The sequence below is a fragment of the Pelodiscus sinensis genome, chromosome 10 (genome assembly GCF_052426305.1).
Source record: "Pelodiscus sinensis isolate ZL-2025 chromosome 10, ASM5242630v1, whole genome shotgun sequence".
Classification (NCBI taxonomy): domain Eukaryota; kingdom Metazoa; phylum Chordata; order Testudines; family Trionychidae; genus Pelodiscus; species Pelodiscus sinensis.
Genome location: NC_143061.1, coordinates 33,005,872 through 33,032,715, shown reverse-complemented (window position 1 = coordinate 33,032,715; position 26,844 = coordinate 33,005,872). Strand labels below are relative to the sequence as shown.

The window sequence follows — 26,844 nt, the reverse complement described above, 5'->3', positions numbered from 1 at the left end:
CCCTCTTTTCCCATTTCCCCTTCTGCCCTCCCCACTATTTTTTACCATTACTTCTTTCTAGGTTTTTCTACAACTCCCATCACATTCCCAAACTGAAGTGTACACACAAGGATCTCTTTTTCGCTTTCACCTCCTCCCCTCAACTCTTCTGGGATAAAACTTGTCTGTTTATTTAAGAGAGAGAGAGAGAGAGAACTGAAGTCCTGATAAAGAAAGAGGAGGATTTCATTAATAGATCTAGTGCAAGGATTTCATTTGTTGAAATACTCCTCTTTCTTTATCAGGGAGGAGGTGCCAAAGAGAGACAAGTATCAGTGGGCATGGCTAAGGCACATCTCAAATCTATAGTGTCTGAATGCCAGATCTGATACTGACCCTGTCTATGTAGCCTGGCACACAACTCAAACATCTGTGTGCCTCAGCTTCCAGGCATGGAGAAGAGGAAAGATAATCCTTGCTACCGCACAAAGGTGTGGTGAAGATGACTTTGTGTCAGACAATGGCAGAGAAAAGTGCATGGCACCTCCCCACCTACTGAAGCCCTGCACAAGGGCCAGCCACAGTGAATGACTAATCTCTTCAGTTATTAGTCACATTTAAGAAGGAGCAAATATAGAGAAAAATGCAACAGGATTATATCGTCATGCACTGCTCTCAGCAAGGATGTTTCCTGCCTTGACATTACCTTGTAGTGGCCTAGAGCACTGGCTGGCTATGAAGGGGAGTGCAAACTGCACCCTCTTTCAGGGTGGGTCAGCAGTCATGCTACCTCTGCACTTGAGAGCTCTGGAAATATTATGCTGCAGGAGGGGATATCCTCTTTTGAGGAGCTTCCTGTGTTAGAGGGGTGCCAAGAACACAGATGTCTTTTTGGCATAGCAAACCTTTTGCTATGTGTTTTAAAGATAAACCCTTTGGCCCTCACTCTCTTTCTTGCCCTCCCCACTCTTATTAATGAGCCACTTAGGAGAGCTAGTCACCAAAGGAGGAGCAACAAGCACTGACAGTTGAGGTTTCCGAATGGTCAACCAATAAGACCTAAACATAGGTGCTGTATCTTGATTGGGATGTACAGAAATATTTCCAAATAATTCCATATGTTGCTTCATTCTTTCCTCAGAGAGCTATCTGTACTCCTCCAGTCCCTCCCTCATGCTTTCACATATTGTCTGTCACACAGATGCAGCTCCTCCCACAGTCTGGCTGTCACAGCTGTTAATCTGTGTGCAGGTGTTATGGATCAGTTGGTTAATTCATCTCTGTTACTATGTTCCCTCATTCCCCAGGGAGGAGGTTCTGATAGGGAGATGTTTTTTTGCCAGCCTGCAGGGTTGGAGGATATTTAATTTAGTACATGTTATTTCAGGTTCAGGAATAATTTGTGTGTATGTAGCTAAAGCCTGATCCAAAAAGCTAGGAGGGGAAAAAATAATCCAGATTTAGATGCCTTCATATCTGGACATTCTGAGAGAGATTTTTAAATCCAGACTCCTTTGTTATGCTCACAATTTGCAGCTAAAAATAACTGCAGGCCCAATTTTGTTCCCATAAATATTTGTGGATAAAACTGTCATTTGGGAACAGTCTTGAGAAGGCTATTAATTTTTCTTTTTGCAGTCATTTTTTTTAGTTAGTTCAATAATTATTCCTTTAAAGATGGAAGGTTTGCTATAATAGATGCTGTAAAGCAAGTCATTCCTAGATTTTTTTTTTTTGCTGCGCTTGGCTGAGCATCTTAGAGCTATAATCAGTTGCACATGGTGCTCTGGATACTTGCTGTCTTTATGAAGAATGCTCTCTTGAAATAACCCAAGACATGTGCCTGTCAAAATCTATGTAATAGTCCAGGTTTCATAGCCTTTAGTGGACTTGAAAATTTTCAATTAAACACAATTGCTGATGGGGATAGTACTGAGAACAGTGGGAAATGATGCATTCACATGAAAAGGGTCTCCTGTTGGAAGCTCCATGGCAGGTATATTGGCACTGATGTTATAATCAAACTGGAAAATACTCTATGTTGCCAGTTACATTAGGAAATTCTGGTGCGTACATTACTAAAGCACTCGTGCTTTTTTTATTTGGTTAGTAGAGAAAATGCTGCTGATAAACATGTGCATTATCACTGTATATTGCTGCTGAGGATTGTATGTAACTTCCCTCTTTTTTTTTTCTTGCAACTTTTTCTTAATGCATTGATTTGTCTGGTGTATTGGGAGAGAAAAAAATGGTTTGTATAATGGTGCAGTCCACCAATCCAGTCATGTGTAATCTAGGGATGGGTAAACTGTTTGAAAGTGGGGGGAATGTGAGAATTGCCTCAAACTAAGCCTAACCCAAAGTGTTTTCTTTTTTCTCATTTGAAACAGCCTTGTTAAATGTTTATGTATATCTTTGCTGCTTAGTAACTGAAAAGGTCAAAAGAGAAAATGTTCTGAATATAACTATGGGCCTGATTGTGTGCTCACTTATGCTGATTTTGACTGTGTATGATATTCCATCAATTTCAATGATGTTGCTTCTGGTCATAAGGCTGTAAATGATATGAGAATCAAGCTGTGTTATCCTATTCTGTTTTTACTGCAAGTAGTATTGGGAATGCATATTTTTTTCCCAAGCTTTCCTGATCAGTTCCAAAGAGTCATGGAAAAATTTGAGCTACTAGCGATGGGCAAATATGCTTGGTTACATTGATGATGTAAATCCTAAGTTTCTAGACTCTTGTAATAGAGGGCAAGAATCTGCCCCTAGATCTCTGAAAACTAAATGTAACTGATCAACCTTGATAGAAATGTAGCCGTGTTAGTCTGGGGTAGCTGAAGCAAAATGCAGGACAATGTAGCACTTTAAAGACTAACAAGATGGTTTATTAGATGATGAGCTTTCGTGGGCCAGACCCACTTCCTCAGATCAAATAGTGGAAGAAAATAGTCACAACCATATATACCAAAGGATACAATTAAAAAAAATGATCAACCTTGTGAGATTTTTCATCGCTATATGTAAATGAGAGGTAGTTTTGTGCAGAGGGAATGTAATCACTGAATAATAGAAATATGAGGAAGATACCATCCATGTACAAGGCCAAAGTTTGTCTTTGTGACAGTGAAAATCTTGCCTCGCACCAGTTGTTCCTCAGATGGTCTAAAGAGCCTTCTACCTTATGCAGTCATAGACCTGTGGACACGGGGGTTAAAAAGTTGTCATTCTAAACTGCTAGGGTTTACACCCACTTTCTGCTCACTAAACTCAGACATCAATGACAATGTAAGATGTAAGGCAGTGGAGCCACTGTGTTTGGTTCAATGTGGTCAAAATAATGGAAATATTAATATTGAACGAAGTTCTACTCTCTGAATTATAATACTTGCAGTTCATCTACATTGCAATTGGAGTGTATGATTCCTGCACAAGTGCCACTATCTGAGTGAACTTTAATATAGCTAGCTGAAATACAGAGAGCTGGGAAGCCACGGAGGCTTGGGCTTTAGCATAGCATGCTTGGTACTTAAGCAGCTAACCCATGCTGCTGTGACTTTGCTGTTCCAGTACAGGTGCTAGTACAGGACTAAAGCTAATGCAGGTTTGTTTAAATGAGCTGCAGTCATACCCTGCAGTTGTCGCAAAGGTGGCCTCGTAGATATGCCAGTGATTGCATAGATGGTATGGACACACATTGTGGAACGACAAGCAGAACAGCCCCAAGCAGGCATTCTCTTTAGACTATTTTTTCCCTTTTCTATCTCCACTGGTAGGTTTAACTGCTTTAAATTATAGTGGTTGGTTTGTCCTTTACAATCTTACCTGTATGACAAGTCTATCAGCAGAAATCCTGTGTTGTGTGTACTGGTACGTAATATCCTGAACATTGTGTAAGCTCTTTGAGGCAGAGGACCATTCATGCATAACCCAGGTAACTTTGGCAGACTTTTAACTGTGATGCAGGGATTTGATCAAATCATCTGCATAGCCTGTGAATCCCCCCCCCCCCCTTTCATTCTGAACCTGATGTTGGTCACAATGTGATCTGGAAACGTGTTCCTGTTAATTGTCTCTTTGGCTTAGGGATATTTGTGTCATGGCTGGTTTGAGAGTTATTCAAAATTCTTTCATGTCCTGGCGGGATATTTATGGGGTGCTGTTGTGAGCAACTCTCTAAAGAGAGGAAAGTGAGTCACTCCATCCTACAGCTCCGGTGCCCAGGGGCTGCCGCCTGCAAGTTGCTCTCCTGAAGAATGTTCCCACCAACATCATTCACATCATAGCTCAATTTGATTTGTTTAGGATAAATATTGATGCTATTTGGAGAATATCAGAAATAGTCACAATGTAAGTTGAGACAAAAAGCATTATAAGTTGATTCTGTGATGACTAATAATGAAAGGAAACAAGCTTGCATCTCTGAATAGAGGGCAATCCTTATCTAGGAGGGCATTTATATGCAGTCAGATGGGAAGTAATTTAATTTTGATCACTAACTGATCAGTCATTCAGATTATTTTGCTACAACTACTTATTTTTCTTGGATATCCTAGAAGTCTACATTGATTTAGTTAATGAAGAAAGATGTTTCCTATTGTGATACCAACATAAAATGTATGGACAGCAGCACACAAGTGTTGATTTATTGTACTCGCTCGCATAGTTGAATTTAATTATTTTACATCTGTAGCTGTGGATTAACATAAAGAATTCTGTGCTCATTTGAATGCCCCCCCCCCCCCCCAAAAAAGAGAGGAAATAGTTTTTTCCTCTGCAAAATATTGTAGCCTCAGAGGTATTTGAAAGGAGGAGGCAAACCCAAATGGTCTTAAAGAAGCCAACAGACTTGAATGCCACCCTGTGGTGGTGTATGCACTGACCAGAAGAGGGATAACACAGGTGCTGTAGCTCAGTCAGCCCCACCCTGTGTCACTTGCAAGTCTTGGAGGATGTGCTTGAAAGGAGAAAGTGTTCTATTAGAAGGAGGCTGAGGGGAAGAGAAGAATGTTTGCACTTCCTTCCTGAAGGAAGCCCTCACTGGTGCCAGACTGCAGGGAGCTAAAGACTTGTGGAGGGAAGGTAGGCCTGCTAGTGAATTATTGTATTTTCTGTTGTGCTTGGGGTCTGAGAGGCACTGCTTCAGATTACACCCATGCTTCCCCCTCCAAAGAGATCACCAGCTTCAATAAATACTTGTTCATTTGCCCCCTACCAGGCTACATGCAGTCATTTTGTCTTGAGTCCCAAAAGAAGGTCACAAGCCTTCATGCTGCCTCACCTACCCTCTAAGAGCTGAGGAAAACTTGGGCCACCCACCAAAAACTCTGTTAAATGTTGCATTCCCACAGCCTCCCTCAGAAGCCACTTGCAACTTAGTCTTTGTGGGACAGGAAATTCATTAGAGTATAGCTGCTCAGTCCTGGTGAGAGACAAACTGTTTAATTTAAAAGATTGGTTTTGTAGCTGCTAAAGAAAAATGAAATGGGGAGTATCTCTTCATTTGTACAGAACTTAGGGCCCTGATCCTTCAGGTGATGCTAGAATATAAATTAACAATACTAAAAAATTCCACTAAGTTACTTGCAGCGAATATGAGGTGAATTTTGTTATAGTACTATTTCTAGATTTTTACAATGTTGGAAGCATTAGAAATGCATAGACTAGCAATCAGATATGCAACAATCAAACTGCAATCTGACCAAACAAAAGAAAATTAATTCTGATAATGCAGGAATTTCCCCAAGGAAATAACCTTTGCTTTGGTCGTGTTGATCTCCTCTTCTCATCAAAATGTCTTAACAGACTATGAAGGATTTTTTGATGATTAAAAGTGAATTGAAATGTGATAAATACAAAAAAAAAAAAAAAAAAAAAGTTTGCACTCTGAAGAGCCAGTCCTGCAGCTTTCATTCTCTTGAACATGCCCATTAAAAACAGTGCTAATACTCAAGTGAGTAAAGGCTGTGGGATCTGGCCCATATTTTTAACTGAATCCTAGAATTGGAGGGGTTGTGAGGTCACCTATTCCACTCCCCTGCACTCTTGGTAGGACTAAGTGTTATCTCGATTATCTATGACAGGTATTCATCTAACCTGCTCTTAAATATCATCTATGATAGCGATTCCCCCACTTCTCCAGGCAATGTATTTTATTGTTTAACTACCAAGACAGTAAGGATTTTTTTTTTCATTATACCCAACTTACATTTCCCTTCCTGAAATTTACACCCATTGCTTCTTGTCCTATTCTCAGATGTTAAGGAGAACAATTGTTCACCTTCCTCCTTGTAACAACTTTTAATATGTACTGTACTTGAAAACTGCTGTCGTGTTATCCTTCAGTCTGCTTTTCTCCAGATTGAAAACACTGGGTTTAATGTTATCTCATAGGCCATGTTTTCTTGAACTTTAATTATTTTTGTTGATCTTCTCTAGGCTTTCTCTAATTTCTTCACATTTTTCCTGAATATGTGAATAGACTTAAAAATGATACATTTTAATATAGACCATTTGAATGCTGTAATTTCTTTCACCTTAGTTCATTTTATGTATTTGTATGAGGGATAACATTGAAAATACTCTGAGGAATGCAGGTGCCTGCTGTGTTTTAGATGATGGCTGTTCCCGTACCTGCAGGAGAAAACAGATTCCTCTATTCAAATCTTGGAAGATAACTTTCCTTTCTACCGCCTAAGTGTTTGTATTTGTAAATTTAAAGCTACACAGGCATTCTTTGAAAAATGTAGAATCTCAACATGTTGCTTTGTGTGTTTAATCAAGGGGTCCCAACTGTGGAATGTGTGGCTGATGTTCCATTTATTCACTTCACTACAATGCTTTTTAAGAAAGAGGTGCATGAATTATAGAGGAGCTGCTGATTTAAATGCTTTAATAAATGTTAATGTTAACTCTGGTCATCTGAAGGAATGGGCTGTGCCCACGCAAGCTCATGATACCATCTACGTGTTTTGTTAGTCTATAAAGTTTTGTTGTTTTTAATAAATATGTTTAGTGTACTTTTTAAAATTGTGTACTAACATAAAACCTTCAGGCTGAAAGCCTGGTCACACTGAAGTCGATGGCCACAGGATTGCCACCTCAGATTTTACACTGAATTTAAAACTGTTATTTTAAAGTAGGCCACTACATGCATTGGAGCTCTTGATTTCCGAGTGGATTTTAACAAATTGGTTATGACTTGAGACCTTCCTGGTCTAGGTACTGCTGCTATGGGGTGTGGCAGAACAGTATGGTGAAGGAAGGCAATCTGATGACATGCTCAAGCTGGAGTGTCTGTGTTTATTGAAGTTGAGGTTGATGGCAAGGTGTTTTCCACAAAGAAGTTTCAGCGTTCAGGCCTATCCTTTTTCCTACCCTTCTTGCTCTGAATAGCCATGTGATGAAGAAGAAAGTCCCCCCCTTTTTTTTTTTTTTTAGTGCTCATGAGAAGCAGAAAATAATAGGATACCTACATATTCCTGGTCACAACTCCCCTCATGACTTTACCATCCATAAATGTTTTGAGCTCTGTGACTCCGGCAGAACAGGTGCAAACTTATGTCAAAGTCTTCATATCTTAACTGAGCACAGACAAAGATGTAGCTTAGATCGGTCTGGCTCGCCTATGTGTTAACAACTATAAAATAGGTATTAGCATTGTAAGAATATGTTCAGTATCCATTCTTTATTAAGTGTGCGTGACTTGCTGCTTGCATTTATCTCACGGATAACATCTGTATCTCCTATTATAAAGTAATGTTGAGCATTTGCATAGTAAACCTCTGTAACTGTAAAACACCAAACATGAGAGAGACATTAACTGATGTGAAACGCTGGTTTCCAACAAAGTGCCATGTCCTTCCCAACAGGGAAGATCCAGCAACACTGGACAAACTTTTATGGAGTATTAAAGAGCACACAATACTTTGATTGTAATGGCCATACCTACATTCATTTGCATGACTCATATTTATCTTTCAATTAAGTTTGAAGTTCAGAGTTCAAGGCAGGGGAAAGGAATTAAAAGTGTCTAATAAGGAGAAACTGTGTCTCTCTGCTGCTTGGACTCCAAGGAGCAAGATTTTTGAGACAATAAGCAACCACTCTAGTGCTTAGCCTGAGCCAGCCCTACAGTAAATTCAGAGCCTGCTTATTACAGGAGTTTCTGTTATCTTTAGAAACTTGACCTAGGGTAAGTGACTCATCCTTTAGGACTGGGTGTAATCTGAATATGGCTATGATCCTTAGTGCAAGGAACCATCTATCATAAACGTCGGTTTTCCTGTATGCAAGATCGATCAGTGTGCCCAAAGGGTCTATCTGTGATGCCAGAGCAAGGTTCTTTTTAGTGTATGAGGTATTTATAGTTTACATTTGGCTGGTTGGTGACATCTAAGCATAGAACTCCTTGCCAATAGGGGGGTTGGGTCCTCTTTCTTAACTGTCTGCTCTGATGCTGGTACTCATGTCTTGGGTCATTGCATGATAGCTTAACGTGCTCCCCTTCGGATTTGCTATTTTTGGTTTGTTGGAAAGGGCATGACCCACTAATCTTCTAACCTTCCAGTCTATCTGGTGATTTTAAAGGGCAGCTAGCTGGTCTGTACTACAACCTCTGACTTCTGAAGAAAGGGTATGCATGTTCTCCTCCCTGGCAGAACACACCAATCCAGGAAATGGTATAAGGTTTTTCTGGAAGGGGGTTTAGGCAAGATACTGCCTTCCCTACAATATTTCCCCCTTCTTGTTATTAAGCTTTTAATGTCAGTCACTTCCTTCCTAACAGCCACTTCCTTTGTCAAGCGATATGTTACTTAGCCCTGTGTATTCCGGCAGATTTAGGCAAATGTATATGCTAATAGATAGAATTTTCCTAGTTCTTCCCTGCTATCAAAAAATTGTGGTTAAAAACCAACTGGCACCTCCTGAAAATGATTGGGGGACAGGAGGAGGAAAGAGGAGAAGGGAGATTGCAGATTACCAATTGCTTTCCTTGCCAGTAAGAATGCACTAAATTTTTAAGAGGGAGCTGGGACCTGTTGAGTGAACTAAATCTTAGTATTGGTTTGCACTCATACACCAACTGGCATCGGGTTTGCAAAATAGGCCTGATGAATATTAGATTTTTTTAAAAAAGAAAAGTAAGAGAATACGATTTTAGGAATAAAATAAGTTCTATTAGCAATATTAATTCAGGCACATTGCACAGCACGTGACTCTTTTAATAAGCACATAAAAAAAGCAGAAGTAGAAATAAATGTATATTAAACCACAGGTTTAAGTAAAAAATACGACTATAGACAATTATTCTCGTAAATGCATTAAGTAAATAAAAATAAAAAACAGAGAAATTTATTGGGAGCATTTCCTGTCCCCCACAAATGGCAAGCCCAAGAAATGCTGCTCAAAGGTAATGAAGAAGGAAGCTGTAGGAAGACCATGTTTCTTCATTAATATAACTTCATCTAAAGGTGAAAACTCCGGGTTTTGACATGAGAAACCTCCTGTTTTTAAGAATCAGTCTGGTCCTAAGGTTTTGTGAACAGAACACAAAGGGGTTTTAATGCATATCTTTGCAAATCAATAGATCACTTAAAGTGAGACTGTTATTAAGACATTGAAAATAAATGAGTTCACTTTACAGTAGCCTTTTAAATTGTTTTTCTGCCACATGCAATTCATTTTTATTAGAGGTCATGTGTTATGGCTTCATTTATTACTGCATTAGCCTTTTGTGTGTGGAAATCACTTTCAAATTAGTAACTTAAAAGGCTAAAATTCTCTTCAGTTTAATATTTTCCATGGTCCTATCTATATCTATCTATCTGATCAACCCACTGTGATTAACTGGTACCATTCACTAGTTTAGGCCCTGATCCTTCAAAGAGAACTGTGCATGGATTCCTGCATGGAACACCATGGCATGCATAGCAAGCTGTATTCCCATCCTAGATACAAAAGAAGATGGAGTTTCAAAGGGAAGTAGAATTCATAGTTCAAAATTGGCAGCAAATGTATAGATTCAAAGCATGACCCATGGTAGCTTAGTAGCCCCTAAAATTTCCTCATTCCAGAAATGTGTGTTTCCAATTCTAGGTGTTACGTCATTTAAAATGTCCCGTGAGGAAAAGAGAGATGTGAAAACATATGTTTTGGTGCTGCTCTTAACTGTTTAACCTGCTTTAAACCCATTATACTGTATTCCAATAGGAATTTCCTCCATCTATTATTTATATACGACTAATTTCATTTTACTTCATTGGCCACAATATAATAATTCAATTTTGGCTTCTATAAGAGAATTGCTTTCAAATTATCTTTTTTGATTGGTGTGATGACTCTGAAAATAACTCTGTCACAGTCACAATATGTGGATATTGGAGAAATTCATAGACGTATGTTGCTTGGAAGGGAAAGAGGCATTTGAAGGCAACTGTGTCAGTCTGTCAGTTTCTGCCTAGTATCTAGATTAGGTAGCAATACCAAAGGCAAGACTTCAATATTCAATGTTTAGAGACTGTTTAGATTTTAAACTAAAAAGCATTTGCTAATTGTCATTACACTACTTTTTTAAAAATTCAGAGAAGTCCATTCAGGGAGAGGAAACAATGTCATGTGACTAATGTCACCACAAATTGGGATGAAGGATTTAGTTTTTGTAGGAGCATCTTTTAAATGGAAAATCTGGTTGGAAGGAGTGGGATCCTGAATTACAGCATTTGAAAACTTTACATTTTTAATTATGTACCTTTAAATTTGGGGAGGTACTTAGAACTCAGCACAAGTAACCAAAGAGCAGAGTGTGGGAGGAAATAGCAAACAGCAGATAGACAAGATGAGCTCCATGTAGTCTAAAAATCTGTTTGTAAAATTTGAGAACTTTATGAAAAGCAGATACTTTTGTAGGATTTGTGATTGGATTACCAGATAATTTTCTTGTGACTGAATAACTTGAACAGCTTTAATAGAAACATAATGGAACTAAATTGTCTCTCTTTTTTTTTTTAAAAGCTTTTGTTCCTGCACTCAGTTATATATACTTCTGTGCCATGGAAGATAATGGAGCAAGCAATTAAGGAAATCATCTCCAAACACTCGGAAGGTAGTAAGGTGATAGGGAACAGCCAGCATGGATTTATAAAGAACAAATCATGTCAAACCAATCTGATAGCTTTCTTTGATAGGGTAATGAGTCTTGTGGATAAGGGAAAAGTGGTGGATGCGGTATACCTAGACTTTAGTAAGACATTTGATACTGTCTTGTATGATATTTTTATGAATAAACTAGGAAAATACAGCTTAGATGGGGCTACTGTAAGATGGGTGCATAACTGGCTGGATAACCATACTCAGGAGTAGTTAAGGGTTCTCAATCCTCCTGGTAAGGTATAACAAGTGGGGATCTGCAGCGGTCTGTTTTGGGACCATGTCTCTTCAATATCTTCATCAACGATTTAGATATTGGCATAGAAAATATGCTTATTAAGTTTGCATATGATACCAAGCTGGGAGGGGTTGCAACTGCTTTGGAGGATAGGGTCATAATTCAAAATTATCTGGACAAATTGGAGAAATGGTCTGAGGTAAACAGGATAAAGTTTTATAAAGACAAATGCAAAGTGCTCCACTTAGGAAGGAACAATCAGTTTCACACATACAGAATGGGAAGCGTCTGTCTAGGAAGGAATACGGCAGAAAGGGATCTAGGGGTTATAGTGGACAAGCTGAATGAGAGTCAACAGGGTGATGCTGTTTTAAAAAAAGCAAACATGATTCTGGGATGTATTAACAGGTATGTTGTGAGCAAGACATGAGAAGTCATTCTTCTGCTCTACTTTGCGCTGGTTAGGCCTCAGTTGGAGTATTGTGTCTAGTTCTGGGCATCGCTTTTCAATAAAGATGTGCAGAAATTGGAGAGGGTCCAGAGAAGAGCAACAAGAATGATTAAAGGTCTAGAGAACATGACCTATGATGGAAGGCTGAAAGAATTGGGTTTGTTTAGTTTGGAAAAAAGAAGATTGAGGGGGACATGATAGCAGTTTTTAGGTGTCATAAGGAGGAGGGAGAAAACATGTTCATCTTGGCCTCTGAGGCTAGAACAAGAAGCAATGGGCTTAAACTGCAGCAAGGGAGGTTTCGGTTGGACGTTAGGAAAAAGTTACTAACTGTCAAAATGGTTAAACACTGGAATAAATTGCCCAGGGTGGTTGTGGAATCTCCATCTCCGGAGATATTTAAGAGTAGGTTAGATAAATGTCTATCAGGGATGGTCTAGACAGTACTAGATTGGTTCTCCCATGAGAGCAGGGGACTGGACTTGATGACCTCTCAAGGTCCCTTCCAGTCCTAATAATATTCTATTCTATTCTATTCTATTCTATTCTATACCTACCCCTACTCCTGCATTAGTAACTTCTTGAAAAATTTTGGCTAAATTAAACATTTCTAAAACTCTAGAAAAGTAAAAAATCTTAAAACACAATTTTTCATTTATTGAGAAACAGAGCAAATTCCATTAGTCTGGGGATTTGTGATTATAAAAATGATATATGGGCTTTTTTCTATTTGCTGAGCTAGTGACTGACTGAAGAACTTGTGTGTGTGTGTGTGTGTGTGTGTGTGTGTGTGTGTGTGTGTGTGTGTGTTGGGAGAGTCCAGCGTTTAAAGCAAAGCTAAATGTAAATGTAACAGAAATATACACTTTTCATTTATTAAAACACATTTTTGTTTGACAGATATGTGATGTTTGAAACAAATTATAGGAACAGCAATAGCTGACTCTGCATAGTGAAATATTATAAGGTACATTTCTAGAGCAGTATACAAAAATACAAAATTGACATTCAAATAATTGGGCATATAACTTCTCAGCATTGTACCACAAAAATACTGCTTTGAGCACTACTAAAACTTTCCTCTAATCAACTGTGTAATCAATCTGAAGATGACCAGTAAGACACCAAGGTGAGCATCAAAGCCATGCGCATCTACATATTTTATACGTGACTATATCAATGAGAGAGATTTATCTCGCTATCTATACACGTACAGTCAAATAAAACCAAAAATAGAGGCCTAAGCTATTGTTAAAGTGACTATCTGCTTATAATTAACTAGATAATTTGCTTATTGAATATTGCCCATCCATCTGCAATGAGAGTGATACAGAAGAATGCAGCCAAAAAACTGAACTTTATTTCTTTGCTCGGGTCATATCACTTGGGTTAATTTTAAGATAGTGGTGAGAAGAATCATTCTCTGTGATAGGACTTTGCATTGGTGCCCATGACTGTAGAATCAGAAAACTTTCCAGGTTAACAAACTGCCTTAGTGAGCTTCATGAAGTCTGCAGCATCCGTTTCTTGGTTATAGGATTCTCTTTTTCGGATGAGAGTTGTGCTTTTGGTGAGGCAGAGTGAGAGAGGGGATTGTGGGAGGATTGCAGTGGCAACTGTAAATGTCAGTGTAAAGCTGCATCCTGTAATTTGAGCATTTTGTCAGATATTCAAGTATAGTGTCCATGAGAATCTCAACAGTCACATGTTATCCATTTAACTGTGTATAGTATATCACTTGTGCAATGACAGCGATGTTGGTTTTGACTGACTGAAGACAAAGCATGAAGGTACACGAGTGGTTGGCAGGAGTAAGTGTATGTATACCTTTGGAAAGCCCAACATGTCTTGAAACCTCAGTTTGATTTTCTGTTGCTGCTTTTTACTTGTCAAGCCTATGAAGTGAGAGCCAAGAAACTGATACAAGTGTCAGTTGTTCCGTGATATTGTAAATAGACAGTTGTCAGAGTAGACACTTACTGGTACCTAGAGTTTGCTAGATGCCTATCACATATAAAGATATTAATTATTGTAATGATATGGATAAGCAGAATAAGGGCTCTTTGTAGACGTAATATAGAAAAGCTCTTTTGAGTTATTTCATTTATGTTTACAGCAATTTCCTCTGTAAATAGGCTCCTGCTGTGGATCAGAACTCACAAATGGAAATTCTCTCTCATAGCCAATCGTCTCTGCTTGTTTCAATGCAAGATATTGGAATCCATTTGGAAATGACAGAGCTCATAATTTCATGGTTTGTGTTATGGCTCTTGCTGCATGTTTCATATCGTATAATGTAGTGTTCTTCTGGAGCTCTGTCATTCAGCTATTCGCTCATAAACTAAGGATATAGTCAGAGAACCATAGGTATCTTAACTGATCAAAGAGGACTTGATAGATGAATTTCCCTGACTATTGCCTGATCTAGCAAAACTACTATGTCAAAGATAAAGCTAATGATGCAGTCTGCATTACCGTGGACCACAGGAAATCTACTGAAAAATCTTGTAAAAAAAATCCAGTAATTAAATTCAAAATTATTAGAATGCTGTATTTTTAAAAACAAGCACCTTTTTAAAAGTGAGGAAAGCAAGTTAGGATTTTGCAGTTTTCCAGTCAAACTCCTCTCTCCCCCACCCTCAATCCAGCTAATGGGGATACCCTTTTATATATTAATTGTAACTTTAATCTTCCAAAGGTCTGTGATATTATCAATTCCAATAAAAAAGTAACACATTCCATGGATATATGACGTTCCTACTCCACAATAAATAGGATACATGCATTTTTTTCTGTTGTTGTTGTTGTTGTTCTAGACTGATCTGATGAATGGGGTCCTCTGAGATCTTTTACTGTACTAGAGATGATTGGGTAAATGTGACTATAAAGACTGTATCCGGATATTCCAACTTAGGTCAATATAGAAGATAGAATGGAGTTCCCAATCTGTATAGAAAGGAGGATAGATCATACTGCGCTTTCTGGATCATAGAGTAATGGTCAAATATGTTGTTTCAGGACTCATTTGGAAAGCTAGTCATTTGTGTTCTCTTGGTCATTGAAACTAAGGTGCTAGAGTTCAGTCATCTGGTCTACAAACTTTACCAATCATTAAAGAGAGCATACTATTTTTAAAGAGTTTCCTTATAAATCCTCACTAGCAAGACAGGCAATTGCTCCCGGTAAAGTCCTTTCATAAATCAGGTGGCTGGATATCTTGACTATTAGCTGAAGCTAGCAGTGCATGCCTTGGACGGTTATAGAAATTAGCATATTCAGGATCTAGACATGGAAGCTGGAAAAGCTGGGTCATTACAGATCCATTCTATAAGGATATTCATATTCACATGAATTACAGAAATTCTTCTTTGTCTTGACTAAATTGATGCAGCTTCTACTTTTAATACTATGGTTCACTGCTCCCTTACTGTGAGGTCTCATATTTCAGCACCTGGACAGAGCCCTTGCACATTGTCCTTCATTGCATCCGCTGCCTTTGAGAAGTATAAGAATCTGGAGAGATCATTTGTAAAGTATCTTCTGGAAGACCAGTGCTGGGCAGCCTGTGGCCTGCAGACACCCTGTCTGCCCTCCTCCCCCAAGGGCCTCTCACGTACTGGGCAACCAGAGTCCTGCACTTCCTACTGCTCCCCTTGCCTCCCAGTACTTTTGAGTACTGCAAATCATCTGATTCACACTCTGTCCCTACTCCTCCCCCTCCCTCCCACAGCTAGAATGCTGTGAACAAGCTGTTCTCAGCAGTTCAAGCTCTGGGAGGGATGGGAAAGAGGAAGGACTGAGCACAAGTCAGGCAATTCACACACTCCAGAAATGTTGGGATGAAGGGGGGGGGGGAGTGGTAGTAGGAAGTATGGGGCTCTGGTGATGCAGTGCATGATAGGGATGTGGAAGAGGGGGGAAGGTGGGAGCCATGGGGCTGCAGGTGGGTCATGGGTTCCTGCAGCCCACTGAAATGGAGGGCCACTCATGTGGCCCACCTCCTATTTTTGTTTGCTCATTGCTAAAGTAGAGCAAATCTGGGCTCCAGAATTATACACATTGGTGCTGGCATATGAGTTCAGTATTTCTTCAACATTTGAAATTGGGCTTCAAAGTTCCTCCCTTCTTCCTGGTTACAAATTTATCAAGGAAACTCCTTCCTCTGCTCCATGAACTGAGGGGGGAAATACTTATTTTTAAAAGGCTGTTGAAAACTGGGCAGCTCTGAGGTTTGGGAATGAGGTTAAAATGAATATTTTACTAGTAGATCTCTAGCTGAACTGTAACTGAAGTTTGCTACTATCGGATGATTGTTCAATGGTCTGTGTGTAGTGTCTGGTTTCAATTCAGTTCCTACTAATTAACCTTATTGCTGTAAATCTCGGCAGCGAGTCTGAGCATTGAATAGGTCCTGGAGCCTAACTTCATTACTCTCTGAGGTCACTCTAGGTTCAGTATAGAATGAGGCACACTGTTAGTCATCAAAGTGTTTTGAATGAGATCTAACTTTGCATTCTTTTGACTCATGATGTATCTGATCTCTTGATACGGAGTTAAATATTTATGGCCTTTAATTGAACATACATAATAAGCACTATATAATTATTTGTTGGCTTTAAAAAAGACCATTCAGAAAAAAATAAAGCTTTTCAGTTGCCATTGGTTGGACTCTGGTTTTTTAAGGCCTTGTTGATGGTATTGTCATTTTACCATCTCTAATAAGTTTAGTGTACAGTTGTATTTTGAAGGCAGGGGAGGAGTTGCAAGCCAAATCACACCAGGAAATGTTTTCTGGAGCTCCAAGATGCACAGAGTTTGCATGCCCATTTTTAGCTCCTTTAATGACTGAGGGTATGTCTACACTACAAAGTTAGTTTGAACTAACGGACGTTAGTTTGAACTAACTTTCATAGGCGCTACACTAGCGCTCCATTAGTTCGAACTTAATTCGAACTAACGGAGCGCTTAGTTCGAACTAGGTAAACCTCATTTTACGAGGATTAAGCCTAGTTCGAACTTACTAGTTCGAATTAAGGGCTGTGTAGACCCTTAATTCGAACTAGTGGGAGGCTAGCCCTTCCCAGGTTCCCCCTGGTGGCCTCTCTGGGCACAACCAGGAAAACTCTTCTCCTCTCCCCCAGCCCCGGGCCCTTAAAGGGGTAGACTCTGGCCAGACGGCACTGGAGTCAGACAGCCCTGCCAGCAGTGTCTACCCCTGAGCCAGTGGCCCCACCATGAGCCAGGCAGCCAGTGGCAGTGAGCCGTCCCCTGCCCAGTCCCCGAGCACCCAGGGGCCGTAGACGGCGCGCAGCCCCCTGGACTAGTGCGGAGGTCATGGACCTCATTGAGATTTGGGGGCAGGCCCCCAATCTCCAAGATCTCTGCACTAGGAGGAGGAACGCGGCTGTCTACGGCCGCATAGCAGCCGCCATGGCCCGCAAGGGACACAGGCGCACCCAAGAGCAGGTGCGAATTAAGCAGAAACAGCTGTGGCAGGGGTACGCCAGGGCCACAAGGGGCGGCGCCGCTGCAGGGGATGACACCTGCCCCTACTTCCCTGCCCTCCACCAACTCTTGGGGGGAGGGGAGGTCCGTGCCAGCCCAGGGGACAGCGAGCCGGGACCAGAGGGCCCTGACCTGGGCGCACCGGAGGGGTCACCCCCAGCTGTTCCAGCAGGGTCGTCCAGGGAGACCGTACCGGGTAAGTAGTTTGAATTAAGTAGTTCGGGGGAGGGGGGGAGGTGGGAGGGAGACCAGAGACTGCGTGCGTGGGCCATGCCTTCCACGGATCACGCAGACACCTGTGCACGTGCGAGCACATGCCATGCCACCCTTGGGCAGGTGGCTCCAGCTGCGTGACACCCAGGGGCCATTGCCCAATATGCACATGCTTGTGCAAAGAGAAGTGACATGCTCCCGACCCCGGGGCAGGACCCAGCAGGATGCTTTCCCTTCACATGTCCCCTCTACACGGAGGCAGGGGACATCTCCCCCTCTCCCCCACCACCCTGGCCACACTATACATGGCACAGGGACATGGGTGCGGTCTTGGGGCAGCTCCCAGTCCCAGGGAGAGCCAGACATCCTGACCATGGCCTCTGTACAAGCACAGCGGCTGTGACGGTGCAGGACATGGTCACCCTCACGTTGCGGAGTTGGGGAGGGTGCTGGGCATCATCCTCTGCGTCCCCAGGGAGAACTGACCACTTCTCTTCTTTCTCTACAGCTGCATTAGCTGCTCGTGCAGGGCGCACCACCCCGCCCGGGACATGCTCCCGCACCCGCAACCTGCTCCGGACCGCCAGCACGGAGCAGGAGTACCGGGACCAGCACCTGGGGGCCCTGCGAGCTGTGCACCGCACACTGCAGGCCTGGATGCGGGAAGACCTGCAGGTCCGCCACGAACTGCTGGCTGAGGTCCGAGGGCTGAGCACCAACCTGCAGCTCCTGCTGCAGAGTGTCGCGAGAATCACAGGTCCGATAATGAATACCCAAGGGGGGAAGGACAGAGCCAGGTGGACAGTTTTATCAAATAAAAAATATTTATTTATGACAGAGGTGAATTTATAGTATTTATTCTAAGATTTTTAATAGACCGTGTTAATAATGAATTTACAGTATTTATTATATTTATTCTATGGCTTCTAGTAAAACGTGTCAGAGATATAGGGATGGGAATGGCAAGGGGAATAGTCTCTAATCTTAAAATATCCAGCTACAGTAATTAAATAACAGTGATAACTACAAACTCTTATGTACTATCCAAAAACAACTACAACACTAAGCTTATACAACAGGAAAAAATCAAATCATATATACCAACTTACACAGCACACGGAACATTTCACAGATATCGGTTCGGTTGCGAAGGCCTTGGTTACGCCCGAGAGTCAGGGGAGGTGGCTGGTGGGTTGATCAGGCCGGCAGCGCTTTGAAGTATACGAGAAGACACACGCACGGTGGTACGTGTGTTGCGAAGACCTCCTCGAGCAAACTGTGCCATGGGTATTTATCCCCAAATCTGCACATCGCTTTCCCGCACTTGCATATTACCATATATGGCCCAATGGTCACCAAGTGGGGGGTCTGTGTCCCAGGGGTTGGGCCGAAACTGTGCAGGTTTCATGCGACCAGGTAAGCCCCGCAGTTCTCACACCAAGGTGACTGGTGGGAGAGTCTGAGGCTATTTTCCCCTTTTCACACCTTTCCTTTTTCTAAAGGCAATGGTATGCAGGAAGGGTGCGGCGGGTTTCTCTCAAGGAGTACTGCAGAACAAGAGCAGCCTGGCCAAACTTTTTTACTGGGGGGCAGTTTCTTTTCTCTGACACAGAGCATGGTGCCCAGTGCTGGTCCTGCACCTGCTGCCCCCCCAACTTCTGTCCCTCCTCCCACTCCTGCCCCCCTCCCACCTCTTCCTCCTTAACCCCCACAACCTCTTCCTCAGTGTCCACACCCCCCACCTCAACCTCCACACCCTCCACTCCATCCCCCCGGGGACGCCGAGGCCCCCTCCCTCGCCATGCTGGGAGGCGGTTGGCCCGGCGAGACCCCCACCCCGATCCTTCAGTTTCCCCACCCCCTCCTTTCCCTTGCTTCCCCCTTTCAGCTCCCTCCTCCCAGTTTCCCCCTCCCCTCTCCCACCCTCTCTCTTCCCCTCTCCCACCTCCTTTTCCCAGTTTCCCCGAGTTTTGTTCAATAAAGACAGATTCCATTTTGGAAGACACGTTATCTTTATTTTGTACATCAAGAAGAGGGACTAGGGAAGGGTAAGTGGAAGGAGGTGAGGGAGGAATGGGGTACGAGCCCCTGATGGGGAGGACTGGGCTGGCTCTGCGGGCTTCTGGGGGTGGAAGCTCTCCTGCAGTCCCCCAATTGTCCCCTCTCCCCAGATGGCAGCCTGCGGCAAGTGCAGCCGGGCTGATGGCCGAGTGGTGTGATGTGCCCAGTGTGGGTACTCTGGGCACTCCAAGCCAGGACTGCTTTGCAAGCGGGGTACCCCTGAGAACTGTCTGTCCGGGGTAGGGGTCGGGTCCCTTTAAGCGCAGCCCTGGGCTAGCCTGACGCAGCATCTCCACGCTCTAAGTCCTCCTCTGATGCCCTGCCGGCACTGCTTCCGGCCATCCTTAAGCCCGCTTCAGGGTCCACTTAATGTGGACATGCTAGTTCGAATTAGCAAAACGCTAATTTGAACTAGTTTTTTAGTCTGGATCCGTTAGTTCGAATTAACTAATTCAAACTAATTTAGTTCGAATTAACGTTGTAGTGTAGACGTACCCTGATAGATTTGGGCAGAGGAGGCTTATCTCTCCCCCCACACATCCCTTGCCACCTCAATTCTTGGATACCGAGAAAGAACAGAGGAAATAGGAAGTAGTCTCTGAGCATCCATGAACTCAGGGAATTGAGCAAGTTTGGTGACAAGAATCCTACCTTGCCAGTGTGAAGTGCATGAGGGGTAGACGCCTTCTTGTGCCTCACCTCCCCCTTTCCCTTTACCCATTGCATAAAAGTAAAGCAGAATCTGGCTTTAGTGTATCTTTTAATGGCCTACAGTAATAAGGGGTTCCTGAGTTATGGTTTGTCATAAGAATCTATGGAGTTGGAAGCTGATCCTAGCAGGGAAATGCCAAAGCTGTTGCCAAATATATATTTATCACAATATAAGCTTTAACTTGTTCAGTTGCTTGTATTTTACTTCTATTTTAAAAATATTATGTTGTGTCTATTTTAACACTTGCTCATGGAATAAACTGTTAACATTTATAAGATTTGATTTCACAATGTTTTCATTGTGCTTTCAATCTACCTTGTTTCAGACAAAGTAAATAGTCAACAATGATGGCCTTATTCACTCGGGTTATTGTCATCCTAATACATTAACAGTATAATTTGAACAAGAGTTGAATGCAGTAAAGATAAGCAGATGAACATGCACTAAAAGGCAACTAACCACTAGTCCTGTAGGAATATAGATTGGAGAGGAATGTTCTCTTTTGGTAAAAATAGTGTAAAGTTACTACATGCAAACTGTTCACTCTCCTCATGCAGTATTTATTTGTAATGTGTCTGGCACAGTGTGAAATGTGCAGTGCCACAGAAACATAATACTACCCTCAAGTAAAGTCAATAGCCCAGCCACTCTGGAGTAATTCCAGAGAAATTCAGCTGACTGGATTCAAGCTAGTGGATTTACAGAGATATAATTGAGAACAAACTGTGGCGCTTTTCTTAAAAAAAAAAATATAAAAAAAAAATTTAAAAAATTGTGATATCAGCAGGCCTGTGTAATTCATGGGAGTGATGTCAAGCTAGGACCTGTGAGAATTTCAGAATTTTATCTTCAATACTGAGATATACAGTGTTACAAATGGTGCATGAGTATGGATGAGGCAAGTGACTGCTGAATTTGCACTTCTCAATAGTCTGTGGTTACACTTTATAGTACGTATTTTTAAAAGGTAACACAGATATATTTTATTTTAAAATATTTTTACCCCACCTCTCTATTTAAAATATTTGAGGCGGCTTTCAAAATTTTAAATCTCTCTCTCTCTCTCTCTCTCTCTCTCTCTAAAGGCCACAACAGGGGGGCATAAAACCTTCTAAGACCCACTGAGAGGAAGGGAACACACACACACACACACACCAATAAAAGCACAGGTAAAAAAGGTAACTTTAACCCGGTGCCGAAACAATGCCAGTGTGATTGCCCAGCGAATGTCCTGGGGAGGGAGTTCCATAGCCTGGGAGCAAAAGCTGTGAAGACCCAGCTCCACATAGATGTCAACCTTATCTCCATAAGTGGAGGCACACAGAGCAGCATGTCCCCAGCTGATGTTAATCCCCAGACAGTTTAATATAGGAGGAAATGGTCCGTCAAGTACCCTGGTCCCAAACCATTTAGGGTATATAGGTCATAACTAGGACTTTGAATTGTACCCAGAAACTTACCAGAAGCCAATGCAATTGCCGGAGCACCAGCATGATGCGCTCCGCTTAGCGAATGTTAGTTAAAACTCAAGCAGCCGCATTCTGGACCAGTTGAAGCTTTCAAAACTTATCTTCAAAGGCAGCTCCATGTAGAGCACATTGCAGTAGTCCAATTAGGATGTGACAAGAGCCTGAATCGCTGTGGTCAAGTAATTGTTACTCAGGAAGGGTCGCAGTGGGTGGATCAGTCAAAGCACTCCTGCCCATCAGGAAATCAGATTCTCAAATGTTAGAAAGGGTCAAGGAAGACTCCCAAGCTGAGTACCTGTTCCTTCAGGGGGAGTGCAGCCCATCCAAAACAGGTAACACACCACACAATATAAAGATTAATATTAACTAAAATTTCCATGTCCAAGGTACTTTTTTCGATAAAATCAACATATTTGCATTTATATGGGTAGGTGTCAGTGAAATGATAAATGGAACATAAAGGTGTTACTGTTGTTCTTCCTGCTTTTACCATAAATCATCTCCTGTAAGATGGGTCATCAATTATAAGTTGTCAGAATTATTGTATCTCGGCCCTTTTTGACAAAAAATACATGAAAACTAATGGCAGTATTTCACAAACTTCTCAGATGCAGAGAGATTTAGGCACTAAATATTCAAGCCCTATTTTTGAAATTTGTTTTGGGCAATCTTGTGAATGGTCATGCTGATTAACTACATTATGTGACCATTTGATGGGGCATGGTGGTACGACTCAAGAAGAGCAGGACTATAAAAGTGCTCCACTACCTCCCTTTTCTTTGGTTGTATTCCCTGTACTAGAGACTGTAATGTGGGACGCTCATTATATCCATGACACTCTTCTGTAGCTGTTTGTTTGTTTTACACCACAGATCAGTCCCCATGAGTTGAATTTAGATTATCTAGCACCTCTTCTCTGAATGTGGCCCCAAACCATAATCATTTGTTTTAAAGAAGTATACATGAAAGGCACAGGGAAACCAGAAGAACTGAGTAGTATCCTCATTCCGAACTGATTTATCTTTTTGACCTCCATAGTCACTTCTCACATGCTTTTATACGAATGTTAGCTGTGCAGTACAAAGAGTACTGGGAGAGCATAGAGAGAAAACACTGACTTTGTTTTTCTTCATTCCTCCTTCATAACTTTTTTTTTTTTTTGTGCTATGCAGGTCCGCTGACAGAAGGGAAAAAGAGTGCAGTTGCCCCCAGAGCTCCAGTGCTGGTGGCCAGAGCCCTAGGGCTTTTAAATAGCTGCCACAGTCCCATGTGACATGCTCCAGAGCCCTAGATGGCACACTCCAGGTGGTGTTGGGGGCTACTGGCGGTGGGTGGGGTGTATGTGGCATGGTCTGAGCAGCATTCTCCCTGCCCCAGCCCTTTTGCCTGAGGCTCTGCCCCTTCCACACAAATCTTGCCCAGAGCCTCAGCCATCCTCTTGGTCTCCTTAGTGCTATACACTGACCGTTGTTCCAAAAATATTTTTAAAGATCATAATGGTACAGCATTGCCCTCTTCATGGTGTTACTCCTTAAAATCCCACTTCCTAAAGTAATGGGGTTACATAAATATCTCACTTAAAAAAATCTTCATAGTTATGATGAAATAACTCAAATGTACCCTAAAGTTTCAGAAACCAGACAAGAAATAACACAAACCAATGTTTTACTTGGTTTTGGCTTAAAATTGAATGTGGGTTGTTTTTTTTTTTTAAATCTCATGACTTTTGCGGTCTGATTTATTATTCATGAAAATGCAGGGCTGGCTGGGAATATTGTCATGTGTCACAGGCTCAGTGGGGCTGTGATAATCCTACATTTTATTTATGGCTAAATGGAAGGGATTTCTATTGTAACATGGAATCCTAGGATGGAAAAGATTAACTCCTTTTTTTGCATCTCATGTAAATGGATGCCATTATTAGTGTTTCAAATTGTAGAAGAGTTGAAGATGAGTACTTTCAGTATCTGGGAATTTTTTTTCCTTTTCTGAGTAACCTTTACTCATCCATTTACTCTTTTATTATAAAGGTATACTCTGTGTGTGTGTTCTTTGTATACACAGAAATTCTGAAAGGTGCATGTTTAAATACAAAATGTAACTTGTTGTCAAAGTGCTTGTCCATACGCTAGTCACTTCTCCAAAAGTCCAGAGCAGTGGGAATGTATGTTCAAAGGTGATTAACACAGCAAATGTCACTAGTTAATTTGTAGAGCCCCATTTTGCTCATTTTCTTTGATTCAATGAGATTCAAGATCTTAGTTCGCAAGCTGTTTCTGAGCGGTGTACACAGCCCTGGAGTTCAAACTAAAGAGGAGTGAATTGCAGTATGTTGCCTTTAACTCTCCCAGGTAGATGCTGTGCATGAGAACTAAAGTTACTTAGCTTGTTAGCTTTAGTCCTTAGTGTCTGCTGTGGCTCACCTCCCTGTAGTATAAATTGTGGGCCATATACACAAGCCCTAATAATATGTAATAAATTGTGCTGCTTACTTTTTCTGAAGAGTAATTAAAATCCAGACTTGCTGTTCCCTTTAACATATGCTTTGTACGAGTCTCTGGAACAGTTTTTATTCCAGTCTCTGATGATGGTGATTTTTGTCTAGTGCATGTGAAAAAACACAGACCACCTTGCATAGGATTTCCTAGAAGAGCTGGAGACTGTTTTGGTAAGCTAAGGTTTCATTAGCAGTAGCCCTTACTATCGTCACAGGGAAGAAACTAATGTCCATAATGGATTCACCTTATGCCTCACTTTACTACTATTAATTGTAATCAATTTAATGACTCTAATGAACATTCTAATTCTCTCTAAATTCAGTTTGGGTCAAGCAAACATAAGTCCTATTTGACTCTCCATGAATTAGTACAAGCTGAATTTAAAACTAATAACGCTGACTAAAGCTGTGAGGTAAAAATGCCTATCACTAAATGCCTATATTTTGGGAATATGCTTTTTATATTTAAAATGTGAAAAAAGTTCAGATTAATATAATTGTAATATGGAGTTCAGGAACCTATTTTTTTCAGGAAAACTTACTTCAGATAAGTGCCAGAGGAAATTGTCTCCGAGGTCTGGTTTAGAAGCCACGAGATGCACATTGCAAACCTGAAAAGACTTTTCATTGATGCACATAGAAGATTGAGGAAAGGTTGTGTTCCTACACAAGAAACTGAATAGAATCTCTTCAACAGGAAACCCTGTTTTTTGCTGTAGACTGCAGATATGGCAGATTCAGATAAATAAACCATGGATGTTCTCAGTGAATTAAGTAAGAATATGTATAAAAGTCAGTAAAGGAGCCCAGGTATTAGTGACAGACATTGACACACACACACACACACACACACACAAATATATAATCTTAAATATGCTATAGAATTATATATTGAAAATGAATAAATGATTTATGAATTTTAAAATGTCAGAAGGGAAGCGGAAAATGTTTACTTTTGACTAAGGGGCAGTTAGGACTTTTGACAACAAATCAGAAGTACAAGGTAGTTGGGCCCGTGGATTAAACACAATAGCTAGATGTTTGATCTGAAGTGAATTTTTCAGTGTTGACACTGACATCTGCAGAATTACATTTCAAAGTGAACATAATAGTAATTATTTCAGGCTTTTTGCAAACTCAGGTAGACCTCATTGCATTTGTTTCTTCATTCCCTTTAGGAAGGTTTTCCTAGATATTATTAGGGGTTAGAAACTTAATATTTTAAATAAAACATGAATTCTAAGGCACTCATGTTTTACAAATTAATGGCATTTTTTGTGCTGACTTTGTATCCATTTGTGTGTTGTCACTCAAAATTGCTGGTTTTTCATGTGTAGTGTGGCAGACCAAAGTCAGAGGGCTGCAGAAGCTTGGTGGAGGGTAGGTACATTGGGATTTGGGTGAGTGGGTTCCTGTTCCCTGCATAAGTTGCCAGAGACTGTTGCTGAGCAACCAAGACAGGTAGGCACCTGGGACTCATTGAGAAACAGCCTTCAGCAGCAGGCTAACTGCACACCTGCAGCCAGTTAAGGCCTGCTGGTCCATTATAAAAGGCTTCCCTTCAGGTAAGGGTGGGAGGAGGAGAAGAGTGATGGACCAGAGAGGAGGAAGCGCAGAGTGGAGGAAAACTGAAGGTTGCAAGCAGGAGAGGTTTCACCAATGTGCCAGGGAGAAGGTGCCGTGAGAGTGGTTGGGGAAGTGGTCCAGGGAGAGGCTGCTATTCTGTGGAGATAAGGACAAAAGCCCCACTAGTGGCTGCTACCCATGGCCCTGGGCTGGAACCTGAATTAAGTGGGTGGCACTGGGTTCCCCCTACCTTTCCCATTCCCAGTGGACTGCCACTGGGAAGAAAGGGAAGCCTAGGACCAACCATGGAAGAGTTTCCACCCCAAGCTAGTGACTTGCCTGTGATGAGTGGCTTGTTAAGAGGGGACCGTCACCTCTGGGAGAGGCAATAGCCAGTAGGAGATTCACCATGAGTCTGAGCCATATTAAAAATCCACTTGGAAGTGCAGGACCCAGGGGGTATAACAGGAGCTCCACCACAGTAGTTTTTCTGCTGTGAGGGTGCATACCCGAGGCAAGCTTGAGAGAGCTCACCTTAGTAAGAAAAACTAAGAGTAAAATACATGCTGAAAGCAGACACACATGTCTACAAATTCAGATGATAATTCTGACAATGATAATGATAACTCATGTTTTGACAGCTGAGAAGTGAGCATAAAGCTGGAAAGAGCTTTGAGATTCATTCTACCTGACACTCTATTATTTGACTGACTTGATTTCAATGATGGGGATATAGCTGAATGAAATATAATAGGCACTATCGCATATATATATAACATGGCATTTTGGGTAAAAGAATTCATATTTTTGTGACTGGAAGTTGACAGCCAGTGGTAGTCTGAGAACTATCTGGATGCATGAATTTAAGATTCTTTTGTAAATAAATAGTTTATATATGTTAGGTTTATCGGAAGAGAGGTGTGCAAATTTTGCTCAGAAGTGGAACCTAAGGGAAAAAAAAGTATTTTGTTGTCTGTTGCAGCTATCCCAACTTAATTTTCTCTC

At 41.4% G+C, this 26,844-nt stretch overlaps 1 long non-coding RNA gene across 1 annotated transcript in view; it reads left to right on the top strand.

Moving 5' to 3' along the window:
• Positions 1 to 1,835: 1,835 nt before the first annotated feature.
• LOC112547677 (uncharacterized) overlaps positions 1,836 to 26,844 on the top strand; it is a 336,526-nt gene continuing 311,517 nt past the window's right edge. Inside the window, exon 1 of the long non-coding RNA XR_012906383.2 lies at positions 1,836 to 1,975. This is a non-coding gene — a long non-coding RNA (uncharacterized LOC112547677). The remainder of the gene's footprint in view (positions 1,976 to 26,844) is intronic.